Source organism: Gossypium hirsutum, chromosome D12, assembly GCF_007990345.1.
Source record: "Gossypium hirsutum isolate 1008001.06 chromosome D12, Gossypium_hirsutum_v2.1, whole genome shotgun sequence".
Taxonomy (NCBI): domain Eukaryota; kingdom Viridiplantae; phylum Streptophyta; class Magnoliopsida; order Malvales; family Malvaceae; genus Gossypium; species Gossypium hirsutum.
Genome location: NC_053448.1, coordinates 37,333,796 through 37,350,843, shown reverse-complemented (window position 1 = coordinate 37,350,843; position 17,048 = coordinate 37,333,796). Strand labels below are relative to the sequence as shown.

Below are 17,048 nucleotides of genomic sequence, written 5' to 3'. Positions count from 1 at the left end.
GAATTCGCTTACAACAATAGTTTTCAAATAAGTATTAAGATGGCACCTTACGAGGCTTTGTACGGTCGTAAATGCCGTACACCATTGCTTTGGACCGAGCTCGGTGAAAGTAAAATTTTCGGAGTTGATTTGATTAAAGATGCCGAACAGAAAGTAAAGGTAATCCATGAAAGTCTGAAGGCAGCCACAGATCGTCAGAAATCGTATGCGGACTTGAAACGAAAAGACATTGAATATCAGGTGGGAGATAAAGTGTTCCTTAAAGTTTCGCCTTGGAAAAAGGTACTCAGGTTTGGCCGTAAGGGCAAGTTGAGCCCGAGATTCATTGGGCCGTACGAAATCTCCAAACGAGTTGGTCCGGTTGCGTATAGATTGATTTTGCCCCCTGAGCTTGAAAAGATTCACGACGTCTTTCATGTTTCGATGCTTCGACGCTATCGATCTGATCCATCGCATATAATTAGCCCATCAGAGGTTGAAATTCAAGCCGATATGAGTTATGAAGAAGAACCAATACGTATCCTAGCTCGTGAAGTGAAGGAGTTGCGAAACAAAAGGGTTCCGTTAGTGAAGGTGTTATGGCTCAAACATGGGATCGAGGAAGCTACTTGGGAAACCGAGAGCTCGATGAAAGAACGATACCCAAACCTATTTACCGGTAAGATTTTCGGGGACGAAAATTTCTTAAGTGGGGGAGAGTTGTAACAGCCCAAAATTGACCCTAGTCGGAAGTGGTTTTGGGACCACAAAACCGAGTCATAAAAATAATTAATTTCCATATTCTATGCTTATTATGTGTGTACATGAGTATGTGGAAGTTTCATTCTCCAATTTTGCCAATTGCATGAGAAATTATTAAATAGGGATCGATATGAGACATGGTGAAAATATGATAGGCTAATTTAAAATGGTCTATTAATGCATGTTGTGAAAATGATGGGTTTGCATGTCAAATTACCCAAAATTTGAGCTAGTGGTTGGCCATGCTATGGGTGGAAACATGTTGGGAACATGTTGGCCTAGTGAGGTATGTAGGAAAAAAAATAAAATAAGGAATATGGGTAATAAAGAAAGGAAAAACAAAAAAATGAGTGGTTGTTCCCCCCCATTGCCGTGAGCTAAAGAAAGGAAAAGAAAAATTTTGTTCATCCTTTTTCATCCTCTTTTGACCGAAAATTCTAAGGGAGGAGGAAGGAGTTCTTGCTTCATGTTTGGTTTGGAAGAGAATTAGGAGGAAGTTTGGCCATGCATGTAACTAGATTGAGGTATGTTTGATATTATTCTTTGAGATTCATGTATATTTTAAGTTGTAAGTTTGAAATCTACCTAGCCATGGTTCAAACTTTGTTAAATGATGGAGATGATATTCGGCCATGCATGTTACATTCTTGGTTGGTATTTTGATGTTTGATGTTGTGGTGATGAGGCATGAAGATGAGTTAAGATTCGGCCTAGGTGGAGTTTGTGTTAATGCCATTGCATGCTAAATATGAAGCTTGTTAATCATGCATGTGATGGTGGATTGATGATTCTTGAATCTCTTTTTTTTTAGCATTTTTGAGTGAGCACATATGTGCATTGGTTGCTAGATGGGGAAGAATCAGCTAGCAAGTTGTGTGCTAAGGCCGAATATAATTTTTGTAGGTTAATGAGTAATGCATGTGCTAAATTGATGGAAAGGGAGAGGATGCTTTACTAGTGTATAAATGATATAAAGATTTTAGAAATTATTTTTTTGGTTAGGTGTATGTATGATTAGGTATATTCGGCCATATGAGTAAATATATAGATGATGTTAAAATTGATTATGTATAATGGGCCATATAGGGTACACATTGTGATATTAACTTTGATTCTCTATAATTGATCAAGTGGGTGATTAGTAAGGGTGATTGCCGAATATACTAACATACATATGCATGTGTAATTGGATTGTAAATATTTAGCAAGGCGGTTAAACTAGTTGATTTATTGATTAAGCTCAAGGAGTTAAAGGAGGAGAATCGAGCAAAGGCAAAGAAAAGATCATCGAGTAGCCGAGTTGGAACCATCTTACCCAACACAAGTAAGTCATTAAGCATATCTTTGGTATTGATTAAAGGATCGTAATACCTACACCATTGTGTTTAATGAGATGAAATGTATACAAATGAATATGTAAGTAGAGATGAAATTTGTCGAATGTAAAAAGGAAGTGAAGCCTATTGAGTGGCTGGTTTTCGGCACTAAGTGTGCGGGCAATAAGTGTTCACGGTCATGAGATTGGCACTAAGTGTGCGGGTTTAAATTGTACAGCACTAAGTGTGTGAGTTTAAAGTACATGGCACTAAGTGCGCGCGGTTGATTATTAAGCACTATGTGTGCGAACCCAATATATATTTTCTATAAATTATTTACATTAAGGGTGCGACTTTACCGAGTCGATTTTGGACAGCGGAAAAGGTAAGTGTGCGAACTTGAAATGCATGGCACTAAGTGTGTGAGTTTAAAGTACATGGCACTAAGTGTGCGCGGTTGATTATTAAGCACTATGTGTGCGAACCCAATATATATTTTCTATAAATTATTTACATGAAGGGTGCGACTTTACCGAGTCAATTTTGGACAGCGGAAAAGGTAAGTACCTTGAGTTCATGGCTAATAGGCGCTATGTTTACATTTGGAGTTGAGCTTGGTAAGTTTTGAACCTATGTGACGATTATAGTTGAAGTCACGTACATAAGGTTCATTGTGGAATAGGTGAAAGTTCGTTTAATTGTATGATTATAACGAAAATAAAATGATGTATGAAAGGCCAATGTAGGACTTGGTATGAGATTGAACTATAGGGTTTAAGGAACTATGGTATAGTTTGGTATGGATGGAGTACTTAACCTCATTTCATTGTTTCCTGTTGTGATAATTTTATTAATGGATGGTTGTGGAATGCTTATGGCTTACTGAGTTATATACTCATTCGGTGTTTGCTTGTCACCTATTCTAGGTTTCTTGGACTCGTCTCCTTTTGCGTGATCGTGCCATCGTCGAAGTCATCACACCGGCTAGCAAGTTTTGGTACTTTCTTCTTAGTCGGCTTAGGAGAACATTTCGGCATGTATAGGCTATTATGTTGTGTTTGAACTTTGGTATGTAAAATTTTAGCCATGCGAAAATGGCATAAATATTCGGTTGGGTTTGGTTTCATAACGTTAGGTCGTAAATCTTGATAATTCGACCTTTTTATGCCATATATCATGGTTGATTATTTTGGTGTTAAAATTCATGATATGGAAATAGTGTAGTAGGGGGATGTTTGACAATGATTAGCCTTTGGCATGGCTAGTCATGATCATAATTTGTGATATGTATGACGAATTACTAGTTAGATCAAGGAGAAATCACGAAATGGGCATAGTTGCTTTCATAACAGATGCTGGCAGCAGCAGTGACGTGAGATTGAAAAATCACTAAAAATAGTAGGAGTGGGATTAATTGATGAATAAATTATGTATTCGAAGCTCGATGAGTCTATTTTCATATAGAAGCAACGAAAAGATCATATGGACAGTATGTTAAGAGATATTTAGGTTCTCGTGAGACAGGGCCAGAACGGTTTCTGGATTCCCTGTTCCGACTTTGGAAATTCATTATAAATTAACCAGAGACAATTAGGAGTCATACCATATATGGATAGATTCCTCTCTGAGTCTAGTTTCTATATAAACAAACGGCATCAGTATTGAAGCTCTGTGGAGGGAGATATCTAGGTCGTAATGCGCAAAGGTCAGTGAAGTCGATCCCTGTAACATGGGAGAATTTGACTAATAAACTGTACTAATTGGCCCGACCAAAAATTCTGGAAAACAATATGTAGATGGGCATATGAGTCTAGTTTCAGGGAAAAATCACAAAACTGATTTTCAAGTTGTGAAACTCAAGATATGATTTTTAAAGCGACTAGTACGCAGATTGGCAGTGCTGAGAAATATTTTTATAAAGGGTTTAAAGTCTGCTAACACCTCGTGTTCGACTCCGGTGTCGGTCTCGGGTTCGGGGTGTTACAAATTAGGGCCGGTAATCTTTCAATTATGTCCACCTTTGCTTTGTCGACTTCAATTCCTTTCTTTGAAATTCTATGCCCTAAGACAATCCCTTCCTTAACCATAAAATGGAATTTCTCCTAGTTAAGGACAAGATTCGTTTCTTCACATCTCTTCAGTACCTTAGCCAAATTACTCAAACATATATCATAAGTGTTACCAGAAACAGAAAAATCATCCATGAAAACCTCAACAAAATTTTCAACCATATTAGTAAATATTGCCATTATGCATCGTGGAAAAGTTGTAGGTGCATTGCATAAACCAAAATGCATTCGCCTAAAAGCAAACGTACCGTATAGATAAGTAAAGGTTGTTTTATGTTGGTCCTCCGGGGCTACAACTATTTGGTTATATCTCGAATAGCCATCTAAAACATAATAGAATTCATTACGTGCCAGTCAATCTAACATCTGATCCATAAAAGGTAACGAAAAATGATCCTTCCGAGTGGCTTTATTCAGCTTTCTGTAGTTAATACAGATTCTCCAACCAGTAACAGTTCTTTTTGGACTTAATTCGTTGCGCTCATTTTCAACAATCATGATTCCACCTTTCTTCGGCACACACTGCATCGGGCTTACGCACGAACTATCTGAAATAGGATAGATGATTCTTGTATCTAACCATTTGATCACTTCCTTTCTCACAACTTTTTTCATAATAGGATTGAGCCTCCCTAGCCCATCAATTCGAGTTCATTCACCTTCTTCTAAAATGATTTTATGCATGCAAAAAGAAGAGTTTATACCTCGAATGTCAGCTATGGTCCAACCAATTGCTTTCTTAAATCTCTTTAAAACAACAATCAGTTATTTCTCCTGATCTTTCGTTAGTTCTGCTGAAATAATCATAGGCAAAAAGTAGAATAGTCACCTAAATAAACGTATTTCAAATGGGAAGGAAGTACCTTTAGTTCGAGTTTAGGTGGTTCTTCAATTGACAACTTGGGTTGCACAAATTCTCTGACTTCTAACTCCAACGGTTCAAACCGTATGGATTGAATAAAATTTCTCGGATTGGCTTCCATCAAAGCCATGTTTTCTTCACCTTCTTCACCCTCCAAAAGGTCAAAATCTAAGGCTTTCTCCAATAGATCTTCCTCAAAATTGCTTTCCATAGAAACCAAGGTTTCTATCTCTTCCATAACTGAACACTTCTCTGCTGGATCGGGAAATTTCATCGCTTTAGGAATGTTAAAAGTTACCTGGTCGTCTTGAACTCGTATAGTGAGTTCGCCTTTCTTCACATCAATTAACATTCTCCCCGGGGCTAGGAAAAGTCTCCCAAGGATGATTAGCACTTCCTTATCTGCTTCAAAATCTAAAATAATGAAATCAGTAGGAAAAATAAATTTATCGACTCTTACCAAAACATCCTCGATCTTTTATTCGGGATATGCTAATGATCAATCCGTTAGCTGAAGCGTCACAGCTGTAGGTCTTACTTTACCTATCCCTAACATCTTGAAAATAGACTTAGGCATCAAGTTGATACTCCCTCCTAAGTCATACAAAGATTTACCACAGTATGATTCACCAATGTTACAATGTATTGTAAAGCTTCCTGGGTCTTTCAATTTCGGTGGCAGTTTTTTCTGCAGAAACGCACTGCACTCCTTTGTCAAAGCAACAGTCTCATACTCACTCAGTCGTTTCTTCTTGGACAGTATATCCTTCATAAACTTTGCATAATTCGATATTTGTTCTAAAGCCTCCACTAACAGAATATTGATGTGTAACTACTTTAGAACATCCAAAAACTTCTTGAATTGCACCTCATGCTTCTACTTGTTTTGCTGCAATCTTTGTGGATATGGAGGTGATAGAACTTTTGGTTGAACCGTGCAAATTTTTTGAATAGGCAAATCTGCATCCAAAGAAGATGTTAAAATATCTGAATTCACTAAGTCAGGGTTTACCTTGTCAAACTTTGCAGATTCTGATTCCTTTGGTTTAGGAACTTTAACATTTGGTTGACTTCCCTCCTTTTCAACATGCTCATCTCCGACATCAATTAATCGGAGTTCCAGAGTCTTACCACTTCGCAATGCCACTACCTTGATATGTTCTTTACCCAAATTCCTTAGATTCTTAGTATTACTCGGCAAGGTTCCTTGCGGTCTATTACGAAGCTTCGTAGCCAATTGACCCATTTGGTTTTTCAAAGTTTTTAGTGTTGCTGCTTGGATTTGGATCAAAGCGTCATTCTTTTCCATGTACGCTTTCAACAAGTTCTCCAAACTATTTGATGCCTCAGCTTGAGGTGGTTTTGGATCTTGTTGATTAAACCCTTGAGATTGGTTGGGTCTTTGCTGCAATAAGTTGTTGTTTGGTCCATTTCCTTGGTTGCTCCAAGAAAAGTTAGGATGATTACGCCATGAAGGATTATAGAAGTTGGACTTGGGTCCTTGTCCATTCCTATTTTTATATTAGTTCCCCACATAGTAAACTAACTCAGGATTTGATGGACAATTCTCAAAAGAATGACCTTCCCCATAGTACACACAGGAAACTACTTAAAACGGACTTGGTGGTTGAGCTACAAAATTATTAGAACTATTAGCAGCTAAATGTTTTAACATAGAGGAAATAGACGATACCTGAGCTGATAACGAAGTGAGAGAGTCAACTTCATGAACTCCTGCTACATGTCTTCCTGAAGCTGTTCGATTTGTTGGTCATTGATAGTTATTACTCGTAATCCTCTCGATGACCTCATAAGCCTCATTCACGGAAGCATCTACCATCAATATTTTATGTGCATTGAGACCATTATAGAATGTCTCCAACTGGATACAATGGGGAATTCCATGATTAGGACACTTAAGAAGTAACTCCTTGAATCGCTCCCAAGCCTCATACAAAGACTCGTCATCCAATTGTTGGAAAGTTGTGATCTTGTTCCTCAACTTAGCATTTTTGCTGGGTGGGAAATACTTAACCAAAAAACTCTCCGCTAATTCTTGCCATGTAGATATGGAACTTGGTGGCAATAAATTGAGCCATGCTCATGCTCGATCTTGCAACGAGTACAGAAACAACTTCAACCTCAGTGCATCTTTAGTCACACCGGCTATCTTGAATGAATCACTCACCTCTATAAACAATCGAAGGTGGAGATGTGGATCTTCAGTGGGTATACCACTAAATTGGCCCACCGTTTGTAGCATTTGAAACATCACTGGTTTCAATTCAAATTGGGTTGCCTCAATATCTGGCCTTCTAATTCTTGGGTTTAGCTCACTGAAAAGTGGCACAGCATATTGGATGATGCATCGATCCCTATCATCGACAATGAGGATAGGATTTCGTACACGATCGACTTCATTACCTTGGTCTTGATTCTGTTTTCCAAGGTCCATCTCGACTTGTCTTTGAGCTGTTCGTTCACGTCTTCTTTTTCTGAAAGTTTTCTTAATTTTAGGGTCTATAAGGAGTAAATCGATAATTCGATCTATGCTCATAAACACCTGAGAAAATCACAAAAAATAAAAAGAATAAGTTAATAATGTTAGGAATAAATTAAATTGAAAATAAATAATTTCACGAAAAAAATGACTATGGCAACTGTTGACAATCCTCGGCAACGGCGCCAAAAACTTGTAACACTGGGGTTTGTGCAAGTGTACACAGTCGTTATCACGTAATAAGTAAGTATCGAGTTATCGTCTTCACAGGGATTGTATTTGTGCTAAGTCACTTAATTTGTAAAATTATATTAACAATTTGGTAAATAAAAAATACAATATAGTTGAGAAGTGGTGATTAAAATATATTAAACTAAATGTAATGATCCCTAATGCAAATTATCCTAAGTATGCAAACTATATGAATGAAATAGATTTTAGTAAAATTAAACACAATTTGCAACAATTATAACATAAATAAACTAGGACAATTACTTTAATTAAACTCAATTTATTATCAACATGCTTAATAACATTCAGAAAAACATTCCATGGCAACTCGATCTTTCATGAGTTTGGAAACCACATTAAGTCCTTTCGAAATCCTTTACTTACTATATACGCATTTTATTGATCCTTATTTACTAAGGGATTCTTAGCATTCGTGTGAGGTAACAGGGACGTGTTAGGTTTGAAACAATTTAATCACACAAATCTAAAAACAATGCAGATAACAGAGCTTGGTTAGAGTTGTTATGCAACCTACAATTTAATCGGGTTAGGATCTAAATTGAGCTTGCACATTTCAATTATGCGTCCTTTAGTCATCGTCTGGTTAGGATCATTTAGGTAATTCATGTGTATTTCAATCACGTATGAACGAAATACAAACTTGATTTTAATTGAAAACACGATCGATTGAGGCACAAACATTATAAGCATGAATCAAATAAATATTATTTAATCGAAATAATCATCCTAGCTTAAATAAAAATAAGCTATCATTGTTGTAAACAATAACAAAGAACACATAGCAAACATATTTATATTAAATTAAAGAAAATAAAGATTAAACCCAATTTAGAGTGGCTGTCACCCAAGACTCAGACTGACGAGGCTCCTTCGCTTCTTTGCTTTGCTCCTTTGCTGATGGCTCTCCAAGGTGGCTGACAAATGGTTCTTTAAGAGGCTTAATTGCTAAAATCCTTATGCAAGGATGATGAAGGGGAAAGATAGCTAAAAGAGTTGAGAGAACGATGAATGAGTGAGAGATGATGGGATGAGGGATGATTGAAAAAGTGAGAAATGAACTCTTACTTATAGGTAAGGCAAGGGAGTTAGTTTGCTAAAAATAGGAGTGTCCATCCTTTGAAACTTCCTCCAAGAGTGGCCGGCCATGAATTGAGGAAAGGTGGCTGATTTTTCCTTGATTTTTGGTCAATTTGAGTGTCACAAAACCTCAGGATTAAGACTCGATCATTAGCAAATCTTCGAGAAAATCTCCAATTTCTTTAACTCTTCAAGGAATTTGTATAATTAAACCAAAAAATGGTTTATGACATCCAAGTGTAGTTGAAAATTGGGTTGACTTGGTCCCCAATTTGGATGGTTTTGCAATTAGAATAAAACTCTTAGACCTGTCCAAAAATAGTAGATAGTTTAGATGACCAAATAATATAATTCAACCACTTTAATTAATCAATTTACTTAATTAATTAAAACCCAATTTCTTAATGAAATATTAAAAATGAATTATTAAATATAACTTTATATTTTATTATTTAATTTAATCATGTATGGCCCACTTTATAGCTTAAAAATATAATATGCTCAAATTAATATAAAATAAGCCATTTTATGCATGAAAACTATATAATAAAGTATAAAATCACATTTTAATAATTTCTATGTCCTAATTTCATATTTTCACATATTTCATTAATTTATTAAACAATTACTTGGTTTTAACAACAAATTTAAGTAAAAAGGTGATGAATTATATAGGAAAAATCCTATATATTTTTCAGTTTAGAATAAACCAAATGGCATGCGCCTAAATGCAAATGTATCGTACGAGCAAGTGAATATTGTCTTGTGCTGATCTTTCAGTGCTACTATAATCTGATTATACCCTGAGTATCCATTGAAAAAATAGTAATAGTCTCGCCCTGCGAGTCTATCCAGCATCTGGTCCAAAAATGTCAAAGGAAAGTGATCTTTCCTAGTTGCCTTGTTCAGCTTCCGATAATCGATGCAAATTCTCCATCCCGTAACCATTCTAGTCGGTATCAACTCGTTATTCTCATTTTCAATGATCGTGATACCTCCTTTCTTTGGTAGGCACTGGACCAGACTTACCCATGAACTATCTGAGATGGGGTAAATTATGCCCGCATCTAACCACTTGATGATTTTTTTTCTTGATCGCGTCCTTCATGATGGGGTTCAGTCTTCATTGTCCATCAATCGTCCCTTTTTCGCCATCTTCTAAGATAATCTTGTGCATGCATACAGATGGACTAATTCCATGAATATCGGCTATGATCCATCCGATAGGCTTCTTGAATTGTTTTAATACCAGGATGAGTTTCTCTTCTTGCTCAGTAGTTAATTTTGCTGAAACAATCATAGGCAGTGTAGAAGAGTTACCTAAATAAACATATTTCAAATGTGAGGGAAGTATCTTCAGTTCTAATTTAGGTGGCTCCTCAATTGACGCTTTTAGTTGGGCATAATCCCTTTTCTCTAACTCCAAAGATTCAAAGCAGGATTGAGGATTAAATCCCTTTTGATTAGCTTCTAACAAAGCTAAGTATTCATCCTCCTCTTCATCATTTAGAGGATCTGATGTCAAAATTTGTTCCAATGGGTCCTCAAGATAATTGAGTTCTTTCTCCATGATTAAATCCTCTAAATCAGACACTGCAAAACAATCATCAATTGTGTCAGGAAATCGCATGGGCTTAAAAATGTTAAATGTTATCTGATCATCCTAAACACACATAGTAAGCTAGCCCTTCTGCACATCAATAAGGGTCCTTCCGGTTGCTAAGTATGGTCTTCCTAGGATGATTGGCACCTCTTTGTCTACTTCAAAGTTTAGAATCACAAAGTCAGTAGGAAAGATAAATTTGTTTACACATACCAATACGTCCTCGATTTTTCCTTCTGGATGTGCTAAGGATTGATCTGCTAATTGAAGTGTAACCGAAGTAGGTCTAACTTCACCTATCCCCATCTTTCTAAATATTGACATGGGCATCAAATTGATACTCCCACCCAAGTCACATAGTGCCTTACCACAATATGTTGCTCCAATATTGTAAGGTATTGTAAAACATCCAGGATCCTTTAATTTTGGGGGTAGTTTGTCTTGAAGATATGCACTGCATTCCTTTGTTAGGGCTACCGTCTCAAATTCTCGAAGCCTTCGTTTTTTAGACAGGATATCCTTCATGAATTTGACGTAGTTTGGCATTTGTTCAAGTGCTTCAACCAATGGGATGTTGATATGAAATTGCTTGAGTACGTCTAGGAACTTCTTGAATTTGAATTTCCTGCTTCTGCTTCTGAAGTCTTTGAGGGTAGGGTGGTGGAGGTTTCTTTACTGGAACTGGTTGATTCATTTTCTGTGGCAATTTTGCATCGAATGGAGTTATTAGTTGATCAGAATTAGCTGGTTTAAAAGTTACCTTGTCAGATTTTACAGATTTAATTTCTGGTGAAACTGGAATTTCAACACTCAGTTGAACTTCCTCTTAGTCTTGAGCGTCAGGTGGCTCCTTCTCAACTTCGAAGGAATTGGGCTAAAGTCTTTCTGCTCCTCAATGTTAACGATTTACAATGCTCCTTCCCTAGATTCTTCGGATTCTTTTTATCACTAGGTAAAGCACCTTGTGGTCAGTTTCTAAGTTTAGTTGCAAGCTGGCCCACTTGATTCTACAAATTCCTTAGAGAGACATCATTTTTCGCCATGTATGCCTTCAATAGATTCTCTAGGCTATTGGATGGTTCAGCTTGGGTTGGTTTCTAAGCTTGTTGGGAAAAACTAGGTGGCTGGGTCAATCTAGGTTGGACATAATTGTTACTGGTTCCTGCCCCTTGGTTACTCCAGGAAAAATTCGGGTGGTTTCTCCATGATAGGTTATAGAAATTGGATTGTAGCCATTGTCTTCATCGATTTTCGTTCTTGTTACCCATGTAATACACAGGTTCTGGGTTCGATGGACATTCTTCGAAAAAATGTCCTTCCCCACAGTAAACACAGGCTACATTTTCAAATTGATTCAGTGGCTGTGCTGCAAAACTATTACACCCATTAGTAGTAAGATTTTTTAACATTGAAGATGTTGACGATACTTGAGAAGCGAGTGAAGTAAGAGCGTCTACTTCATGTATTCCAGTGACTCATCTTCCTGACACTGCTCGATTGGTTGACCATTGATAATTGTTGCTGGCAATCCTCTCAATGATTTCATAAGCCTCATTATAAGACTTAGAAAGGAGAGCACCATTAGCAGAAGTTTCCACTACCATCCACGTGTGAGCATTGAGACCATTATAAAATGTCTTAAGTTGTATGCAATGTGGGATTCCGTGATGAGGGCACTTTCGTAATAATTCTTTGTACCTTTCCAATGCCTCATACAATGACTCATCACCCATTTGTTGGAAAGCAGTGATCTCGTTCCTCAACTTAGCATGCTTGCTAGGCGGGAAATACTTCATAAGGAATTTTTCTGCTAACTCTTACCATGTTGAAATTGAGTTTGGTGGTAATGAGTTCAACCAAGCTTGAGCTCTATCCCTTAGTGAATATGGGAACAGCTTTAATCGTAATGCATCTTCGTGTACTCCGGCTAACTTGAAAGAATCGCTCACCTCCATAAACGATCTTCGGTAGACATTCCACTGAATTGGCCCACTGTCTGAAGCATCAGGAACATGACTGGCTTTAACTCGAACTGTTGTGCCTCAATTTTGGGTCTCCTAATACCCGGATTAAGATCATGAAATACTGGTACGACATATTGTCTCAAACCTATATCCTTATCATCAGCAATAAGGATAGGATTTTGAGTAAGGTTTGCTCTGTTTCCTTGATTCAGATTTTTGAAGTTCATCTCTTCAGTCCTTCTCTGACTTGCTTGTCAAAGTTCATTCAATCTCAGGGTCTACAGGGAGTAAATCGATGATTCTGTCAATACTTATAAACACCTGAAATAATCACAGAAAAAATTAACTAAGTTAAAATTTGATCAGAAAAATAAACCAAAATGCAAAACCAAAATGCAAAACACCTGAAATAATCACAAAAAAATATTTTGCTTGAAGAGGGTGATTAAAAAATAAGATTTTAAACTAAGTAAACTAAATAAATAAATCTCAAATGTACGATTTCAAAATATGATTTTAATCAAGATGACATAATTGTGTTAGATTAATTACATTTCTTAACTTAGAATTATTAAACTCATGTTTATATTGTTACGAATAAGTTCACGGCAACTCGGTAATTTGGTAACTTATGAACATACTCACTGACCAAAATCCATTTATCTCTTGACTATATCCCTATGTCAATTCAACCGATTAAACAAATCTTAATAGGCAAATATGTTATTGCACATACATACTTATTAAATTGAAATAATCTCTTGTACATATCCATATGTCAATTCAAACAATTAACTTGATTTAATAAGCACATAAAAGACTATGTGAGGTAACAAAGTATCCTTACCTTGAAAGAGTTTAATCACAATAATCTTGCAAGTTATGCAAGGCAAATGTATCACCAAATACCGTTGCTAATCTAACCCTCAGCTATCTTAGATGATTAAACATGCACTGATTAAGTATTGTGTCCATTAATTACAATTTCAATCCGTTTAAATAATTAATTCATTAGTTACCTAACAATGGTAATGCAAGAATAACTTAGTCATGATTTTCCTTAATCAAGCATCTTACCGAGGCCTATAACAACATAACACAATTTTAATAATTTTAACAAACGAAATGCAATCAACCTAACACGAATTAAATTCAATCTAAATTGATTAAATTAACCATTCCAACAACATAAATATTCATAGATATGTTTAGCATAACAACAATGAAAATTAAAAAGATAGGGAACAAGAATAAAATCCGGTATTTTTCCGTGGCTTGACTAGTTGTTTCGTTCTTCCTTCTCCGTTGTCCTCGTCGACCAAGGTTGCTTTGAACAATTAATTGCTGCTCAAAATAGCTGATGAATGCCCCTTTCCCAAGAGGAGAAATCCGCAAGAGAGCAAGGGAATTTTGGAATGGAAAAGAAGAGAGAAAGTGGAGAGAAGAGAGGAAAGATGTGAATGCTTGAGGTGTGTTTCTAAAATGACAAGCCTAAGGGGGTTTTTATAGCTGAGGAGGGCTGCTAAAAATAGCTAAAATTATTAGCCAAAGAGCCATCCCTCGGCCGGCCACACATGTGGCAAGGTTGATAGTTTCAACTTTGCTAATTTAGGCTTGAGGCAAATCTATAAAGCCACAAATTGTGGAGGGGTTTCAATGCAACTTGAACACGTCTGCAAGGACCTCTTTGCAAGATTAAATAATCAACTAATAAGATGATTTGAGTAAGCTCTTGGGACAGTTTTTTGGCTGTCCATTTCTTGGTCAGTTTGGTTCACTCGGTTCAGTTCAACTGGACCACTTTCGCATAATAAATTAATAATAATTTATTAATTCAAATTAAATTGGACATAAATTAAATTTAATTATATTATGAATTAATACATATAATTTTGGACCGTCTTAGGCTAAAATTTATTTCGCCTCGATACATCAAATAGTTTCTCGGTTTTGTGCTTCTAGCAGTGTCTGTTGAGCCATTTTTCGCCCTTTGTGCAAATTTGTCGAAAATAACCAAAATTAATCAAAATTAATTATAAAATTAACTAAAATTCAACATGTTCATATTTTAAGTGCACTTTAATTATTTTGTAAAAATTAATTATTTTTTCGACAAGAATTTTATCGAAACTGTATGATTTTAAGTTAAAAATGGTATGTAAAAATGTGTAAATTTTCGTGTTTCCATCTATCTTAAGGATTCTTAAGGTTCAAACAGGATTATTTAACTGTCAATTATTCAAAACATCGATATATATATTTTCAAGTCATTTTATAACTAACATAATATAATAGTTAATCAATTAGACTATCATTAACAAGATTATAATTCATACGAACTTACCTCGATAACTATAGTCGCAAAAGTAGAGTTGGAGACTAATCCAAAGCTTTTATTTTTCCCCGATTTAAGTCCGGTTGTTGCTTATCTTGATCTAAATAAATAATTTCATTCAATTAAGTACTTCAAATAACCTCAAGTATTCAATTCAATCTATAATTCATATTATCATGAAATTACAAAATTATCCCTCCTATTTTAACTTTTTCACAACTTAGTCCTTAAGCTCGTAACTTTAAATTTAACCATTTTAACTTAAACCCATGATAATCGATTCTTCCCTAAGAGAAAATAATCGACAATTTTCCATTATTTCATACAATATACATGAAAATCTTCAATTAAGCAATTTAATCCCTAAACCTTACATTTATAAAATCCACTTAACAAATCATGTTCATTTAACAATAAAAATTAATAAAACTATCAAGTAACATAACAATCACATCAATTTAATTCATGGAATATCTCTCAACCTTAAATAATTTTGCAATTTAACCACGGGCTAAGTACTTTAAGCTAAAACGAGCTCAAAAATATAAAAATCATTAAAAAACGAGACTCAAACATATACCGTGCAATGAAATAAGTCTAGTCGAAACCTCCAACTCCTTCAATGGTATTTTTGGTTGAACAAACAAAAAAAAAAGAAATAAGATGATAGCTATTGTTTTATTTATTTCATGCTTATTTAATTATTTACTCTTTTACTGTTATGTTATAACTTAAATACTAGCATAAACATGTCCATAATTGTCCACTATCAAAATATATTGTATAATTACCATCTAAGTTTATTAGTTATCCTTTCCATAGTCAAATAACCTATTTAACTAATAGAATTCATGTAACAGCTTGTTTTTCGGTGGTGTCGGAAATAGTGGTTTTGGGGCCACCAAATTTGACGAGTAAGTTTGTAAATATTATTATTTAATATTTACGAGTCGAATATGGTTTTAAGAAGGTTTTTGTATGGTAATTTATGTGATATGAATGATTAATTAAGTTCAAGTGGTAAGACTTTAAAGTCAAGTGGTTTTAGAAAATGAGGTATCGAGACCTCGTTTCAATAAACTGAGCCATAAATATTTTTATAAATATTTACGGAGTTTCATTAAGGTTTTATTAAAGTTTCGTTCAAAAATTTTAACGTTTCGATAGTTAATTAAGCAAAAAGGACTAAATCGTAAAAGTATAAAATGTGATCACTATTTGATTAGAGTGATTAAATGGCTTATTGAATAAAGTAATATGGACCTAGATGGTAATTATACCATTATTATAAATAATGGAAAAAAGGTGGACATTAAATAGGTGAATTTTGATATTATAACAAAGGTTAATTTAGTAATTTGTTTATTAAAAGAAAACTAAAACAAACAAAAAATGGTATCATCTTCTTTAACTTTGATTCCATCGAATTTTGTTGAAGAAGGAAGCCATAGCTAGAACGTAATATTCGGCCATGCTTTGGATGATGCATGTATGTCCGTTTTAACTCTGTTTTTAATAATTTATATGTTTTTAAGATCGTTGCAACTAGGTTCAACTAGCCCGTACTTTCGATTTTGAAACTGTTAAAGATTTTGAAGGTTGCCATTGATGAATCTATGTGATTTTAGTTATTAAATAATGAATTTGAAATGGTGGTTGATATTTAAAAGCATTTTGTTAAATGATTTTGATTAATTTTCTGATTAGAGACTAAATTGTTGAAATAGTAGAAGTATAAGGATTTGATGTGAAATTATTGCAAATGTGGGTTGTTTTGTGTGCCATGAATATTCAGCTGATGTGAATTGGCATTAAAAATGGTTAATTTGCATGTTTTAGGCCCAAAAACTAAATTGAATAAAAGTAAAATGTTAGGGGCAATTTTGTAAAAATGTCAAAAATGACTAAATTGCATAAAATGCATTGTTTAACTATCTAAATTAAGAAATAGAATGAAATTATTAATTTATATCAAGATCGAGTGGAAAATTGAGGAGAATGAAAATTTACCAAAATGCCCATGTACTTTGTCTTTTCTACAATTTAGCCAGGTAAGTTTGTAACTTGGTTAGGTTAATTGATTACTGTTTCAGGTTTTTCAGGCATAACGAGGCTATGGCGGTTTTTCAGGCATAAGACCATGGTAGTATATATATGTAAGACCATAGCTGGGCTATGGCTTTCTAATTATAAGACCATAACCGGGTTATGGCACTTTGAGCGTAAGACCATGGGAAGGCCATGGTAGTGCACATTTAAGACCATAGTTGGACTATGGAACAATATGAAACGTGTACCGGGGTTTCAATCATCTTTATAGTGTTCATCG

The 17,048-nt window shown here is 35.1% G+C and overlaps 2 non-coding genes across 2 annotated transcripts; both read left to right on the top strand.

Annotated features, from left to right (window-relative positions):
- Positions 1-6,886: 6,886 nt before the first annotated feature.
- Positions 6,887-6,993, top strand: LOC121224719 (small nucleolar RNA R71). Its single transcript, XR_005922464.1, has one exon. It is a non-coding gene; the product is annotated as a small nucleolar RNA R71 (small nucleolar RNA).
- Positions 6,994-12,079: 5,086 nt separating this feature from the next.
- On the top strand, positions 12,080-12,186 carry LOC121224771 (small nucleolar RNA R71). The gene has a single exon (XR_005922516.1). It is a non-coding gene; the product is annotated as a small nucleolar RNA R71 (small nucleolar RNA).
- Positions 12,187-17,048: the final 4,862 nt, after the last annotated feature.